Below are 16,734 nucleotides of genomic sequence, written 5' to 3' on the forward strand. Positions count from 1 at the left end.
TGGAAGTCAGGAGCGTGCAGGTGGGTGACAGTCTTCTACACCCTCCTCCTGCCCAGGTGCTCTGTCTTAGGGTGAAGCCTCAGGGAAGTGACTTACACTGACTGTCTGCAACCTGGGGGCAGGGACTATACCCTCCTTGCCCCGTCAGTGCCTGGCATGTGGCACCTGCCGAACAAATGCTTGTGAGTGAACGGGACGAAGCTGGAAGGTGTCCTGGCCCCGGAGAGGGCTCCGTGGACACAGATAGGAAACGTTGTGTTGTACCTGCTGGGCAGGCTCCTCTCCTGCAGGACCTCTCAGGGCCTTTAATTAACTACCGTTCACTGTGCTCTGGGAAGGGGCTGACATACGCAGCATTTCCCAAGCACCCTTTTGCCAAAGCATGTGTACACATTTCTAGAACGGGGGTGAATCGGAACTCAGGGTGGAAATGCTCTTTCAGGCAATTCCAGGGAAGCCGCGTCAGGGACCGGCTGAGAGCGTGGCCTCCAGAGTCAGGCAGACCAGCTCCGTTGCCTAGTAGCTGTGTGACCTTGGGCAAATCACTCTGCCTCTCTGAGCCTTGGTTACTCCATACGCTTCCATGAGGGTCATCAGGGTCACTCCGTCTTTGTCCAGACTGCCAACTTTACCATTCACACCGCAGTGGCCTCCTCCCTGGCTTTTGCCTCCCATCTGCTTCTCAGCAGATGAATGAATGAATGAATGAATGAATGAATGAATGAATGAATGAATGAATCGATGAATGATATTCCTATGTGAACACTCTTGAGTTTAGCTTGGGGCAGGCATGGCCACCCCCCTCTGATTCTCCTCCTACCCTTCTCTTGCACCTCAGTCTGGCTTGAACATAAAGGAAGTCCATGGCCCACTCAGCAAACATGTACTCAGTTGGAATAATTATCTCCTTTTGGGAGCTGGCTGACCAGAAAGATGCCTGGGAGAAATCCCACATACACGTATAAACAACGCCTCCACCTCTAGAGGGCAGTAGAGGCCCTAGGCCCGGGCTCGACACTCTGGGTGCATAAGCCTTTTGAGTTCACACCACACACCTGTGGCACAACTATAGCACTGTGCCCAGTAGACAGATGAAGAGAGTGAAGCTCAGAGTGCACAGTGACTCACCCAAGATCAATCACACAGCTCAGGGGAAGCAGGGCAGCGATTTTGACCCAGGTTTCATCTGACTCCAGACCAGTAGCCTTAACCCTCCATCATTCTTGACTGAAAGGCATGGACACAGGGAGGAACACAGTTCTAGAGTCTGCATTGGAATCTCACCTCTGCTTTATCCCTATTTAAGTGGCACTAAGCCAGTCATTCCACCTCTCGAAGCCTCAGTTTCCTTATCTGTAGACTAGGGCTAATAATCCTTCTTCTACAGGGTCATGAGGATTAACTGAGCTAGTAGATGGGAGAGAGATTTCTGAGGCCAATTTTGTGGCCAGAGGACAGAGAAAACTAGGAAATACCTGCCTCCCAAATGAAGCCCTCAGCTGAGCCCGAAGCAGCAGGGCCCACAGGGTGACTGGCATATAACAACTCTCAATAAACTTCCGCTGGTGCTGCAAATTGTCCCAGAACACAGAGACACAGAGGCCAAAGTTTGAACCGGGGTCCCCTGGGACAGACAATGGGAAAACGGAGGATGCAGTGGAGCAATGACTTTGAGGCCAGGCACAGCCTAGACCCATACTCCAGCTTCAGGAGCCTGAATGTGGTCCCCATGAGCCTTGGTATGTGTTGGCCAAGAGGACCACCACATAGGCCAAGGCACTGCCTCGTCAGGCAGAATAGCCACCATGTTGGTCAAGATGGCTGCCTCACAGCTGCCACACAGCCCCCAAAAAGCAGGGTTCACTGGGTTCTAAGAGCCCCACTGAGACTGGTCTCGAAACGGAGCACACTAATTGTTAAACTGTGACCAGACTCCAAATGGAGTGAGTCAAAACCCAGGGCAGCCTACACACTCCAAGAAATAAGAAGAAACCCATCAGCCCTTCCCTATGCCCCTGAGAATTCTGGGTAATTACTTTTTCCCCTTTGTCTTTCTGTTTTCTTTTAGCAGAACCACCACGAAGCGGCCGCAAAAATCAGTTAAAGCTTCCAAAGTGCTTCTTCCTCCAGAAATCTTTTATAAAAGGTGAAAGATTTACAAGACCCGAAGAGCAAACCAAGCAGGATAATTGTTTTTGGAATGACCCCAATATTTTCACCCCGGCGACCCCGGCTGGGCATCTTGCCCCATATTTATGATTCCTGGTCCTCTGCACGCTGCCAGGCGACCTTTCTGAGCCCCTCTGTGAGCCCCCAGTCCCTTATCGGGCCTGTAACTCACCCTGACGTTATCTCTCCGGAGGGTTTTATGCACTTTAATTTAACTCCCCCCATCATTATTTCCCGGACTTCAAGGTTTTCTCTTTCGAGCTGCCCTTCCCGGGACAAGCATAATCTGTTTGCCATCAAGCCCAATAAATATGTTTGTGCGGGAGACGGAACCATTTGGGGAGGGTGGCCCAGGCCTGGGAAGCAGCGTCCGGCTCTCACCCGGATCTGGGCAGCGGGGCTGCTCTGTGTGTCCTTGAGCCGACGTCCTGTTGGGTCTCAGGTCTCAGGCCGGTGGCCAGATCCAGATCGAGCAAACGAAAATGCAGGCCAGCCAGCTGCATTTGAATTTCAGATGAACGATGACTTCTTTTTACTTTCAGTATGTGTCCCACTCAATACGTGCAAGAAAAAAAAAAGTATTTGTTGTTTATCTGCGATTCCAGTTGAACTGAATATTTTGTGTTTTATCTGGTATCAGCTCCTGGGAGCTGCCCCCCCTCCCTCCCCTGAGTGTAGGTTAATACACTGGAGAGTGGATTCGTTTACAAGGGTTCCCATAACACTGTACCACAGGCTTAAACAAAAGAAATTTACTTTCTTGCAGGTTTTTTTTTAATGTTTATTTTTGAGAGACGGAGCATGAGCAGGGGAGAGGCGGAGAGAGGGAGACACAGAATCTGAAGCAGACTCCAGGCTCTGAGCTGTCAGCACCGAGCCCGACACCGGGCTCAAAGTCACAGACCATGAGATCATGACCTGAGCCCAAGTCGGACACTTAACTGCCTGAGCCCCCCAGGCGCCCTGCTTTCTTGCAGTTCTGGAAGCTGCAAGTGTAAAATCACGGCGTCGGCAGGGTTGGTTTCTCTGGAATTCTCTCTCTTTGGCCTGTAGATGGCCGGCTTCTCCCTGGATCCCTCTGCGTCCTAATTTCCTCTTCTCATAAGGACTCCAGTCATACTGGCTCAGAGCTCACCCTCATGACTTCAACTCCATTAATTCCCCAAAGACCCTGTCTCCAAATGCTGTTGCAGCCTGGGGTACAGGAGTTAGGGCTTCAACATACGAATGTGGGAGGGGACAGGTCGCAGCCCCCACAAGAGGTCCCGGAGAGAGAAGGGGGCAGGGCGGTTCTGTGCCGAATGAATGGTCCCGCCTGTGTCCTCCTGACCCACCCCAGCCTCGCTCTCAAAGTGGGGTCTTCCCTTCAGTAGCGTGAATACCATGCTGAGAACCTTCTGCTCTTGTGGCCTGAAGCGGGCCTCTCCCCCGAGGCTGCTGCCGGCGTGGGGGGTGGGGACGGCCCTCCTCGGGCACCTGGCTATCCCCGCAAGCCCTGGGGGTGCACGGAGCGGGTCCCCAGCAAGCTGGGCCTTTACGGCAGCACCATGATGGCCCGGCCCTGGCAGACACTCTCGGCCAGCTCCACGGCAGCCTAGCGGAGCTCTCGGCGGCAACCTCCAGAACTGCAAGGAAGCAGGGCGCCTGGGGGGCTCAGGCGGTTAAGCGTCCGACTTGGGCTCAGGTCATGATCTCATGGTCTGTGACTTTGAGCCCCGTGTCAGGCTCGGTGCTGACAGCTCAGAGCCTGGAGCCTGCTTCGCATTCTGTGTCTCCCTCTCTCCACCTCTCCCCTGCTCACGCTCTGTCTCTCAAAAATAAACATTAAAAAAAAAAAAAAACTGCAAGAAAGTAAATTTCTTTCGTTTAAGTAGGCATAGCCCTCGGGGTGTCTGGGGAAGTTGTCACACAGCATGGTGACCCCGTGGACGTCCCCACGGGAAACGCAGAAGGCCTCTTGCTCCTGGGCCCTGCCCCCGTAGTCCACGTTGTCCACATAGACTGATCTTCGGTCCTACTCCACCTTCTCCATGGGGGTCCCAGGGATGAGCCCTGGTCCTCATGCTCCCTGTGCCTCACTCCTCCTCCGCCTGGCCCTGCGCCCTGGGCGGCTCCGGCCCCTGAGCCCGCTGTATGGCCCACAGCTTCAGTTGGATGGCCTCCAGCTCCTGGTCAGGGACCGGGAAGCCGGCCAGGCCCTCCCCTTCCACGAGGTGCATCTAACCACCCCCCACGGCAAGTCACCCCTGCCGCCTGGTGAAGACAAGAACCCTGCGTGTCTGGCCACCACTGGCCCCGAGCGGGGCCGCGGGGAACGTGATCCGGGCCCTGGCAGACATCATGCACGCTATCACCTGACCTCACCATCGTGCGTGGAGATGCTGAGCGGCCCCCGAGGGCCCCGCGAGGCAGGTGCGATCGGTCAAGGCGTGCAGGAGTTCCTGGGCAGGAACAAGGCCCAGAGAGGCACAGGAGCAAATAAAGGCAATTTGCAACTATTCAACCTTATCCAGTCCTGAACACGCGCACCTGTGGCCCTGCCCGTTCATTTCCACACTAGAGGCTCTTCGGGCTCGGCCCAAAACACAGCCCATACACATTTGCGGAACGAACAGAATCAACACAGATTTCCCTAACCGTGGTTAATGCCAGCGATGAGAACCACACGCTAGCCCTGACAAAAGGTGTCCACGAGAACCTCCCAGAACCTTCCTTCATCCTCTAAAAGAACCAGGCTCTGGAGAGCTGTGCCTTGAAGTTCAAGAACAGGCAAGACTACTCCACGCCGCCAGTTCTCACAGTGGCCATCTGAAGCGCGGTCACATGTGTACACGCTTGTGCTCTGTGCACTGTGTGCTATGAAAGTTATACCTCAGTTCAAAAGTTAGGGGAAATAAAAATAGTGTTAAGTGCATCTGAGTCATACAAATTGCATGGAAACACAGAAACGAAATCATGTAAAATCTGGTGAAACTGGTGTTAGGCTGTGTTTTTTTTGTTTCTTAATAATCTTTTTTAATGTTTGTTTATTTTTGAGAGAGCACGAGAGCGCAGAGAGGGGGAGACACTGAATCCGAAGTGGGCTCTGCACTGAAAGCAGCGAGCCCGATGTGGGGCTCGAACTCACAAACTGTGAGATCATGATCTGAGCAGAATTTGGATGCTTAACTGACTGAGCCACCTGGGTGCCCCTAGGCTGTGTTTCCTTTGCATAACTGTACCAATGATTTTCTTGGTTTTGATATCATCTCACAGCTATGCAAGATATTACTTTCGTGGGGAGCTGGGGGGAAGGGTCTCCTGAACTCTCATTACTATTTTTGCAACTTTCGGTAAGTCTATATAATTAACTGTAATAGAAAAAGTTAAAAAAAATTTTAATGTTTATTTTTGAGAGAGAGAAAGAGACAGAGTGCGAGCGGGGGGTGGGGGGCAGAAAGAGGAGACACAAAATCTGAAGCAGCCTCCAGGCTCTGAGCTGTCAGCACAGACCCCAATGCGGGGCTCAAACCCACAGGCTATGAGATCATGACTTGAGCCGAAGTCGGATGCTTAACTGGCTAAGGCACCCAGGCACCCCTAAAAAGTTTTTTAGAAAATTTAAACACAGGGGCACCTGGGTGGCTCAGTTGGTTAAGTGTCCGACTTTGGCTCAAGTCATGATCTCACAGTTCATGGGTTCGAGCCCTGCGTGGGGCTCTGTGCTGACAGCCAGATCAGAGCCTGGAGCCTCTTTCAGATTCTGTATCTTCCTCCCTCTCTGACCCTCCCCCGCTCACGCTGTTTCTCTCTCTGTCTCAGAAATAAATAAAAACATTTTTTTAAAGAAAATTTAAATACAGGGGTGCCTGAATTGCTCAGTTGTTAAGCATCTGCAGGTCATGATCTCACAGTTCATGAGTTCAAGTCCCACATTGGGCAAACTCAAACCCCACTTTGGGTGAGCATGAGCCCTGCATCGGGTAAACACAAGCCCCACTTCATTTGAACCCTACTTCTCACTCTCTCTCTCTCTCTCTCTCTTTCTCCCTCTGTCTTCCCTTTCTCTCTGCCTCTCATGGGATTCTCTCTCTCTCTCTGCCCCTCACTCACTTGTGCCTTCTCTCTCAGGAAAAAAAAAAAAAGAAAAAATAGAAAATTTTAAAATGAGAAATGTGTTGAAATCAGAACCAAATTTTTATTTACATAACATTTATGAAGCCCTCAAGAGAATCAAAAACAGTCCAGTGAGCCCAGGTTGAGCAATGAAAGATATGATAGCTATGATTTCTAAGCACAAAGAACTTAGCCTGTGTGGGAAAGTTACTCATACAGAACAAAGCTTGGCTGATACTAGTGTAAAGAGGCATACTGAAAATAATAATAATAATAAATCATAAATTGGACGAGGTAGAACTCTAGTATCTTTTTTTTTTTTTTAAGTGTGGCAATAGGTAGAGCTGGTCTCCCAGTGTTCCTTTTTTTTCTTTTTTTAATGTTTTATTTATTTCTGAGAGAGAGAAAGAGAGACAGCATGAGCAGGGGAGGTCAGAGAGAGAGGGAGATACAGTATCTGAAACAGGCTCCAGGCTCTTAGCTGGGTGTCAGCACAGAGTCCGACACGGGACTCGAACCTACAAACCATGAGATCATGACCTAACCCAATTCAGATGCTTAACTGACTGAGCCACCCAGGCGCCCCAGAACTCTAGTATCTTAATGCTGCCTGATTTTCTCTCCTGACCCCAGGGTTATTGGATTTTTTGTGATCATTATCCAATCATGTGCCTCTTTGATGTGAAGATTTGCTTTTACTCATTTTTGGACGACTCTACCAACTCCTAATACTTCTAAATATTATTAATATCTTGGCTTCTGTACTTAATAGCCCATATGAAAAAACAAAGAGGAAAAAAGAATATGCCTGAGTCAGAGAAAATGGCACACGAGGAGGAAAGTGTAATCAGATAATACAGTAAAACAAAGGCTTTACTCCAGGAAAGGCCGTAACTACAGGAAACTGCCTCATCACCTCTTATTCCCGGAGTCTGGCACAGAGAAGGCACACAATAAATATTTGCTGAATCAGTGAGTGAGTGAGTGACGCCTCGGTCGGACTTTGCCCCCAGCCTCACTAGCCGATGAGCCTCCTTGGGTTGGGTTCCTGAGGCCTGGTACCCAGAACACAAAATGCTGCCATTTTGAGGCACTGAGGCCCGTAGAAGCCTGGGCCTGTGAACTGGAGCCAGAGGCGGCGCCCACCCATCCCTTCCCTGGGGCCCTGGGGCCCAAGAACCCCCACTTCAGGGCCCTTGGCACTGCCACGTGCAGCAAGGGGAAGACGCTCGGGAGATGGAGGGAAGCATGTGCTCCACTCGGGGGGCCTGGCCCGGCGGTCCGGGGAGGCTGCCGGTCTGCAGAGACATGGTGCTTCTGTGAGGGTCTCCTGATACAATAAAAGATTATCAGCTAAATAAAACAAGAAGTGACTGGGGCCACTATGCCCTGTTGGATTGAAATCGTGTGAGCAAAGTGGTTTTCTCGGAGAGATTTATTTCCTGTGCTGGCTTCAGGCAGCCAGCCCAGCCGGAAAGAACGGGGCTGGTCTCCCTCCATTTGGGGGGGGGGGGGGGGGGGGGCGCGGGTTTTTATTTAATCTTCCAATGAGCTGGAACAGTGAAGACGGCGCGAATGGACATTAATTCTGAAACAAATTATTAAAGCGCGATCTGGGATTCCGGGAAAGCCATCTACCCCCTGCCTGTCTGCCACTTCCCCTCACCAAGGCCATAAAATCCCTCCTCTTCACTCAAAACCCAACATCTCAACATCAAGCCAACTGGGTCTCCCATTCAGGCTGAGGAGAGAGGCCTGGAATTGACCTCAGCCTGGGGCCAATGGAGCAGCAGCACTATCCACGGCCCCAGACCCAGGCCATCTGCCTGCCTGGGCCTGGCCCCTGACAAGGGTCCCCACGCTACTTGTTGCCTCTTACCTGTATTTGCGTTCAAGGACACCGAAAGCAAGATGGCTGCCACCTCTGTCATGTGGGCTCAGCTTCCATCTCCTCCATCATAGGTACGTGAGCTCTTCTTGGGCCTTCCGGCCCCCTCCCTCACACCTACCCCAGCCCAGGCCAGTGTGGATCCTGGATCCTGCCCTCTTAAGCTGTCTGGCATCCCACACCTCACTGCTGGGCCCTGCCCAAGCCCTGCTCGTCTGAGGGTAAAGAGATCCAGAATTCAAGTTAAGGAGCCGGAGAGCATAGTGTTGGGGTTTCTGGGCCTCTGGCTGGGCCCTGGAGACACAGAGAAAAGTCAGACCAGGCACCCCTGGTGGCCAGTCTAGGAGAGGAGAGACAGCCACTGATGAGCCAATGCTGTGAAGAGGGTACACCAGGCATGGTGGTACACAGACAGATGAATCAAGTTGTCTGGGTGCTGGGGTGAGTCTGGAGGGGCCTCCAAGATAAGACCCTTGGCTTGGGCACTGAGAAAACCAACTGGACCAGAACATTCTGATTGGAGGAAACAGCATTCGCAAAGGTCTGAAAGTAGAACATTTACTGTGTGTCCAAAATCTATAATGGTAATAATAATAGTAACAACAACAATAGTTAAAATTTATTGATCATTTACTATGTGCTGAGCTATTTCATACATGCTTTCTAATTTTAGCCTTTCCAACAACCCTTTAAAGAGGCTGGAATTACCATTATTCCCATTCACAGATGGGAAGAATGAGGCTCAGAGAGGCCCAGTTGCCCAACATCAAGCCAGTATGTGGGAGAGCCAGAATTTGAACCCAGGTCTGTCTGACTCCAGAGACAGTGCTCGTTGCCACCACCATACACGGCCTCCTCTGACCGGATCCAGGCTTCCCCCGCTGGCCCAGCTGTGGAGGACCCGCAGGCTTTGAACCCAGGTCCATTCCCTAAGACACCAGGGAGCCCAGGGCCCCGGCAAACCCTGGCCTGGCCCTCCTTCATTCCCTAGTCCCTTCCTGTCCCTCTAACAACGGGGCCTGTGTCTGTGGGTGACAGTGGCTGGGCAGGACTGAGAGATCCCAGGCAGGCCAGCCCTGCTGGTGGGGCTGAGCGGCCCACCATGGCCATGTCCGTGGGTCCACTTGCCTAGGACTCACATTCTTCAGTGATCAGGAAACACCTTGGGGCGCCTGGGTGGCTTAGTCGGTTGAGCGTCCGACTTTCGCTTAGGTCATGATCTCGCGGTTCGTGGGTTCGAGCCCCGCCTGCATCAAGCTCTGTGTTGACAGCTCAGAGCCTGGAGCCTGCTTCGGATTCTGTGTCTCCCTCTCTCTCTCTGCCCCTCCCCCACTTGTGCTCTGTCTCTCTCAAAAATAAACATTAAAAAATAAAATAAAAAAATAAAACCCTCCAGTGGCTGCTCCTCACAGGCTGAGGACAGTGCCCAGAGTCTTTGCCACATCTGGGGTCTTATGTGCCTGTCTTCCACAGGCCTCACCTGCCTGGGCCCTCACTACTCACCCCCTCTCAGAGCTCCAGCTCCATGGCTTGCCTTCCTGTCCTCAAAAAATGCCATCCTTGGGGCGCCTGGGTGGCTTAGTCGGTTAAGCGTCCGACTTTCGCTTAGGTCATGATCTCGCGGTTCGTGGGTTCGAGCCCCGCGTCGGGCTCTGTGCTGACTGCCAGCTCAGAGCCTGGAGCCTGTTTCAGTCTGTGACTCCCTCTCTCTCTGACCCTCCCCTGCTCGCGCTGTCTCTCTCTCTCTCTCTCTCTCTCCCTCCTAGAAATAAATAAAACATTAAAAAAAAATTTTTTTTAATTTAAAAAAAAAAAAAGGAAACACCTGGAGGCCATATGGCTTGACATCCAATGTAGACGGGCCACTCAGGGCTCTGAGCCCTCAGTCCCAGAGCCTGGCATGGATCAAAGGGCTGGGGGCCCCTGACCTGCTTCTACTCCTGGCCATGGCACTTCCATCCACTAGGCTGTACGGGCCAGCAACCTGGGAGGCCCTCCTGTCTCCTGCCTATCACTCCTCATCCCATCTCTCAGCAACTGCCGGTACCCCATCACAAAGCACACCCCCACCTGCCGCCCCCTCCCTTGGCCCGGCACCCCCATCTCTCACCCTCCATGACTCCCAACCACCCTCCCCTCCACAGAATAAAGGAGATCCTTTAGAAACCCAGATCCGGTCGGGCCCTTCCATCTCTCCACCTCATTTTGCTTTAAAACCCTCAAGAGGCATCTGGGTGGCTCAGTCGGTTAAGCGTCCGAATTCAATTCAGGTCATGACTTCACAGTTTGTGGGCTCCAGCCCCGCATCGGTCTCTGTGCTGACACCTCGGAGCCTGGAGCCTGCTTCGGATTCTGTGTCTCCCTCTCTCTCTCTGCCCCTCCCCCACTTGTGCTCTGTCTCTCTCAAAAATAAACATTAAAAAATAAAATAAAAAAATAAAACCCTCCAGTGGCTGCTCCTCACAGGCTGAGGACAGTGCCCAGAGTCTTTGCCACATCTGGGGTCTTATGTGCCTGTCTTCCACAGGCCTCACCTGCCTGGGCCCTCACTACTCACCCCCTCTCAGAGCTCCAGCTCCATGGCTTGCCTTCCTGTCCTCAAAAAATGCCATCCTTGGGGCGCCTGGGTGGCTTAGTCGGTTAAGCGTCCGACTTTCGCTTGGGTCATGATCTCGTGGTTCGTGGGTTCGAGCCCCGCGTCGGGCTCTTTGCTGACTGCCAGCTCAGAGCCTGGAGCCTGTTTCAGAATCTGTGACTCCCTCTCTCTCTGACCCTCCCCTGCTCACGCTGTCTCTCTCTCTCTCCTAGAAATAAATAAAACATTAAAAAAAAATAATAAAATGTAAACTGCTTATATAAAAATCACCAAGAAAAATACTGAGCTACTTTCATACAGAACCTCAGGTCATATGGAGCTAGGCCCATACTTCTAATCAAAATTATAAATTGAAACCAGAGTGGAACACCGTGCTCCACCTCTCATTGGCAAAGGTTTTTGTCATTTTTTGAATTATATTTTTTGAATTTTTATATTTTAAGGAAGCCCTATGCCCAATGTGGAGCTTCAACTCCCAGCCCCAAGATCAAGAGTCACATGCTTGGGGCGCCTGGGTGGCTCAGTCGATTGAGCATCCGACTTCAGCTCTGGTCATGATCTCACAGTTCATGGGTTTGAGTCCTGCATCGGGCTCTGCGCTGACAGCCAGCTCAGAGCCCGGAGCCTGTTTCAGAATCTGTGACTCCCTCTCTCTCTGACCCTCCCCTGCTCACGCTCTCTCTCTCTCTCTCTCTCTCTCCTAGAAATAAATAAAACATTAAAAAAAAAAAATGCCGTCCTTCCTACTTCAGGCCCTGCACCTGGCTGGCTGGTCCCTCTATCCAAACTTGCCCTTTGGGCCGCTCATTCTCTCACCTTTGAGGTCCCAGCTCCCACTACTCCCAGTGGAGGCCAGGCCCTGCTATGAGCTCTTGTCCTCCTTGAAATCAAATGATGTGTCCAACCCTTGATAGACCTGGAACCCAGGGAGACAGGGCTCTCCATGCTCAGCGTGGGCTCTGGCAAACAGTAGGTGCTCAATAAATGACTACTATTGCATAAAGAAAAGCACCAACCCCCAGCTCTTCAGCATCCCTCAGACCCTCCCCTGCTGGAGGAAGAGGGATGGGGGAAGAGCCAGATGGCCTTGGGGAAGGGCGCGGGGCTCATGCCCTTCCCTCCACATGCCTCTACGACTTCCCAGAAGCAGGAACACCTGACAGTTGTTCACGACGGGATCACAGACAGAGGGACGCAAAACCAATGCGTGGTAAGTGGGAGTCATCATCGTCTAAGTTCTCTGATGATGGAAAAGAGTACATTTTTCATTAGCCTAGACGCCAAAAACAATGAAAAGCCAAGCATTTGGAAAGAACTGAGTTGGCCGTGGCCCTTTAAGCATGTCACCTCTCCAGCTAGGGATGTGCTCAGCACCCTGCCCAAGCTGGTGTGCTCAGCTCAAGCTTTTCCTCAGTCAGGACACAATGTGGAGTCTTTCTAGTTTGCTGGAGTGATTTGCCGGGTCTCTTTATTCTCCAGGTCCCTCCAGGGGCTCTCCACTGGCCATGGGGCCAGGTGTCCCCACCGTCCCCAGACCTGGGTCTGAGTCCCTGGGAAGGGTAGCCAGGGACACAGCAGAGGGTGACATGGCCCCATCCCCAAAGACTCATCCTGCCACCTGATGGGGACAAAGCCTTGAGGGATGAGAGGAGCAGGCGATGGTCAGGGCGGGTGGCCAGCAAGGGCTCTTAGTGGGCTGGGCTGAGAGCCCGGACGGCGCTTCCTCTGACCGGCATTGCCGATGACAACCAATCACAGCTCCCCGGGTCTCACCCAAGGCGGAACACCGGCTGCCCTAGACACCTGGCGCAGGGTGCGCTCACGCGGTCACCTATAGGTGCACAGATGGTGGGGTTCGCCGGTGTCACGCAGATAGGACAGAGGACAGAGCCCCTCACCTCTCTGCTCTAGGCCCGCGTGCAGGGTGGGGAGGCCCTTGGGAACACACTTCCCGCAGCACATGCGGATGTGGTCCAGCAAGACGGAGGCTGAAGGCCAGGCAAGGCCCCAAGGGTGATTCAGGGACTCAGGATGTGGTCCGGCGAGACTCAGAGTTGCATTTGGATTTAAGGCCACTGGGCTGTCTGGTGGCAAGTAGGGAAGAGAGGCTGGAGGGCAAGAAGGGGCAGGGGTGGCCAGAGAGAGAGGAGGGGTGAGGAGGGACAGTGGCCCAGAGACCTCGGGGATCGGAGCACCACTGCTGCAGACAGCTCCGCTAGGTGAGCAGAGCTGGTGGGGCTCCGAGTGTCCGGGCTCAGAGGCTCGCACACCTGTCACAGCATCTCTACCACCTGTCATGGCGTCTCCACCGTCCGGCTCTAGCCCGCAGCTAGTCGGCCTCCTCTCTTCCCGGTTCCTTGTCCCCAGCTGGAGGAGGGGGGCTCCGAGCCCAGCAGCAAAACTGCAGCCTCCTACCTTTGATCTGGGCAAGGCAGGAATGGGGGTCCCGCCGCCCCTGCCACTGCGCTCTGTCGCTCCTGCAGTCCTCACTGTGGCCACACAGCCCCGCCCCCTTCAGTCAGGGAGCCGCCCTTGCTGCAAGCCTGCCATGGCCATGACCAAGTCCTTGTAGCCGCCCAGCGAGAGGAACTAGGTGATCCATATTACACACAAGGAAACCAAGGCACAGAGAGGGGCAGTGACCTGTCCAGGGTCACTCAGGGAGAAACTGCAGACACGGGATCCCTGAGATCTGTGTCTCAACCCCAGCTCTTTCCCCCGCCCCAGGCGCTCCCATAAAGAACAGCGCTCCACACTCAGCGGCACTCAACCTGCCGCACAGGAAGTACTTTATTACTTCTGATCTGCTCAGGGCTCTTCCCAACTGCAGAGCAGTGAAAAGGCAAACCAGCTAAGGTCAATAAGGGATTTATGGCTCAAAAGCCCAAGAAAGAACGTGGCAGTGAGGGTTCCAATGCCCCTCCAGGAGAAAAGCTTCTGGCCACGGGGGTCCCATGCCCATCTCTGAACCAACCACAGCCTCAGGATGGGGCACTCTGATTGGCCAGGCCTGGATCACCTCCTTCGCTGTCCTCAGCAGTGGGCACGGGGCTTGCTACAGAAGGGAAGGGGGGAAAATACAGCTCAGAGAGGTTAAGCAACCCTCCCAGATCACACAGCATGCCCTGAATCTGTGTGTGTGTGTGTGTGTGTGTGTGTGTGTGTGTGTGTGTGTCTATGTGAAGTGGGGATGGTGACACAGTAGTTTAGGGAAGAGATTCTCCTGGCTTCTGTGGGAGAAAGTTCAAATGTCCTTTTTTCTGGCATTGAGGTCCTCCAAGCTCTGGCTTCTGTTAGGCCGTCTCTCTCCCCACCTCCCCCTCCAATCACCCCTCCCAACATGTGCAACCCCCAAAGATATGTCCTACCTGCTCTGTCGGACTAGGCATGTCTGACAGGGGTGGGGCCTTACCCCTCTCTAAGCCCCTCCTCCCAGCCCTCCTCCTCCCCTCCCCCCCCCCCCCCCCCCCCCCCCCCCCCCACTCCTGGGGCAGAGCTCAGGGCAGCTACTTATGACATGTGTGGATTCTGGAATGAGCTAGAGAGGATATAACAGTCCTCAGGTCAAAAACCTCCAGACACAGTCAGCCCACCACCTCCAAAGCCAGATCTGCTGCTGCTGCTGCTGATTTGGGGCAAGTCAATCCCACCCCCACCCCTCAAGCTGGCCGCAGAGCTCACCTGCCTTGGGGGCTTCTCCTCCAGGTCTTCTCTGGGAGATCAAAAGTTTTCTCCAGGCCCAGGGTACACTCAAGAAGATGCCCTAAAAGACACACACTTGTGGACACACACACACACACACACACACACACACACACACACAGCACCCCAGCTGTTTCCTTCAAAAAGGAAGAAAACAGTCTTCCCTTCCCATTCAAGTCTTCCCTTTGGGGAAGCAGCCCAGGACCCCGGAGATGGGGGTTTCCGGGGGAGAAAGAGACACCCCCGTATCTCTGCCCCTACGGGGACCTCCCTAGAACAAAGAAAGAATTTCCCAGGCTGAACGCAGGTGCCCAGCACCCAACCCTGGCGCCCAGCCCCGTGCACACCACACGCAGGCCTCCCCATGGACTCTCGAGTCCGAACACGTCCCTGTTCCCACTCATGAATACTCTCACGACACGGGTGGACCCCACTCGCTGTCGCAGCCCCCAGGGCCCTCCTTCCCCCACCCGCCACAGCACAGCCGCTGCAGAGCCAGGACACAGCGAGCCCCTCCATCCAACCCGCGGGCGCGGGAAAGCCCGAGGGTGCAGGGCCCGCGTCTCTGGAGCCTCGGTCGCCCAGGCATGCGTGGCAGCTGCGGGGACCACGTATGAGCTGGGGGATCCTGCCGCTCGAGGGTCCGCCTCTCCCCTGCCCGCGCGTCCGTCTGGGCCTTGGCCTTGGCCTCCGCCGGCGGATGTGCGACCCTTAGCGCCCCAAACCCAAGCGGGGGTCTCCGCGGACCGACGGGCCGGCGGCGGCGGGGACGGCCACGCGGGACCGAGAACGGCCGAGACGCGCGGCCGCGGGAGCCGCCGGGGAGGCCCAACTGCAGCCTCGTGGCGCCACCTAGGGTCCGCGCTGCGGCGGCTCCCCGGCCCCGGGCGCCCGGGCTCCTCCTGCAGACCGTCTCTGACCCTGGGGTGGCCCCGCCGCCCCTCCCGGAGTCAGCCCCAGGGTTGGCGCGCGCGCAGCCACCGCGTCACAACCAGAGAGGCCCCGGAGCCCACAGCTGCGACCTCACCTGCCCCCCTGCTCTGCTGCACCGCCCCGCTCCGCTTCCGCGTTACAGAAGGGGACCCGGAGGCTCGGCCACAACCTTGGAAGCGGAGAAACCAGGCCGGGACCCTGACTGTGGGGCGTGTGGAATCCGGGCAGCTGAAGCTGGCCTGCCGCCCCCCTGGCCACTGACCATGCTCACCGGTACCCACCCGCCTCATCCAGGAACAGCCCCCTGCCTCCCCCGCTCCTCTGAGCCTCCGGCCTCCCCCTGAGGCCCCACCCACTGCCTGCTCCTCTGGCCTCAAGAACTGCCCCCCCCCCCCCCCCCGCCCCCAACACTGTCCTGGAGTCTTAGAAAAAATCACACCAGGAAAAAAGAAGCTTGGAGACGCAGCCTCACTACTCACCTTGGGCCCAGAAAACAAAGACCTGTGCAGGCTCCTTTGCCCTGGCCTGGTCTGTGTCAGACTGTGTCTTGTCCGTCTGGACTGGAATCCTCAGGCCCCTCCCTCTGCAGGGACAGGGTGATGCCAGTGGTAAGAACTTTGGCGCATAGGCTCTGGGCCAGGCCCTGTAATCCTCACTCCCAATCAACCCTGCGGGGGAGTATTATTACTGTTCTGTTCTAAACTGAGAGTCAGCGAGGTCAGGGGGCTCCCCGGAGCTCCCACGTAGCAGGGGAGGGGCAGAGTTGAGATCGGCCGGTGACGTGACCCGCTCACTCGTATATACAACACACGAGTCACAGTCATACTGGTCACGCGTGTCAGGTTCCAGCCCAAGCCTGGCCCTCAACGTCCCCAGCATGGCAGATGCCTCCAGGCTGACCCCCCAGCTTTACATATGGGCAGACTGGGTCCACAGAGACACGGGGACTGGCTCGGGATCACACAGAGCTGCTGTGGTCTAGGCTGCTCAAAACCCAGGCAAGGCAAGAGTCTCGGACCCAGCCAGGCCTCCAGGGCTGCCACCCCCACTGTGTAGGGTAAATGGCTCAGCTGCGGCTCTCCACCTGGGAAGGGAGGGATGCAAGGGAGGCGACTGACATTGACATAAACAATAACAAACCCAGAGGTCAGAGCTGAGGCGAAGTCTTGGCTGGGGCTTGGAGAAGCCCAGGGGTGAGACTAGATGTGGGAGGGGCTGGTCAGGGAAGGAGTCCCAAGGAAGTGACATCCAATGGGTTTTAAAGGATGAGTAGGGGGGCGCCTGGGTGGCTTAGTCGGTTAAGCGTCAGACTTTCGCTTAGGTCATGAACTCGAGGTTCGTGGGTTCGAGC

At 54.7% G+C, this 16,734-nt stretch overlaps 1 long non-coding RNA gene and 1 other non-coding gene across 2 annotated transcripts; both read right to left on the minus strand.

Annotated features, from left to right (window-relative positions):
* Nucleotides 1–2,071: 2,071 nt before the first annotated feature.
* LOC120236325 lies at nucleotides 2,072–2,184 on the minus strand. The gene has a single exon (XR_005529634.1). It is a non-coding gene; the product is annotated as a U5 spliceosomal RNA (small nuclear RNA).
* Nucleotides 2,185–13,520: 11,336 nt separating this feature from the next.
* LOC120236318 lies at nucleotides 13,521–15,949 on the minus strand. The gene is made up of 3 exons (XR_005529629.1): nucleotides 15,863–15,949; nucleotides 14,430–14,511; nucleotides 13,521–13,803 (listed from the first exon to the last, which is right to left on the minus strand). It is a non-coding gene; the product is annotated as an uncharacterized LOC120236318 (long non-coding RNA).
* Nucleotides 15,950–16,734: the final 785 nt, after the last annotated feature.

The sequence above is a fragment of the Hyaena hyaena genome, unplaced genomic scaffold (genome assembly GCF_003009895.1).
Source record: "Hyaena hyaena isolate Hyena2069 unplaced genomic scaffold, ASM300989v1 scaffold_151, whole genome shotgun sequence".
Classification (NCBI taxonomy): Eukaryota; Metazoa; Chordata; class Mammalia; order Carnivora; family Hyaenidae; genus Hyaena; species Hyaena hyaena.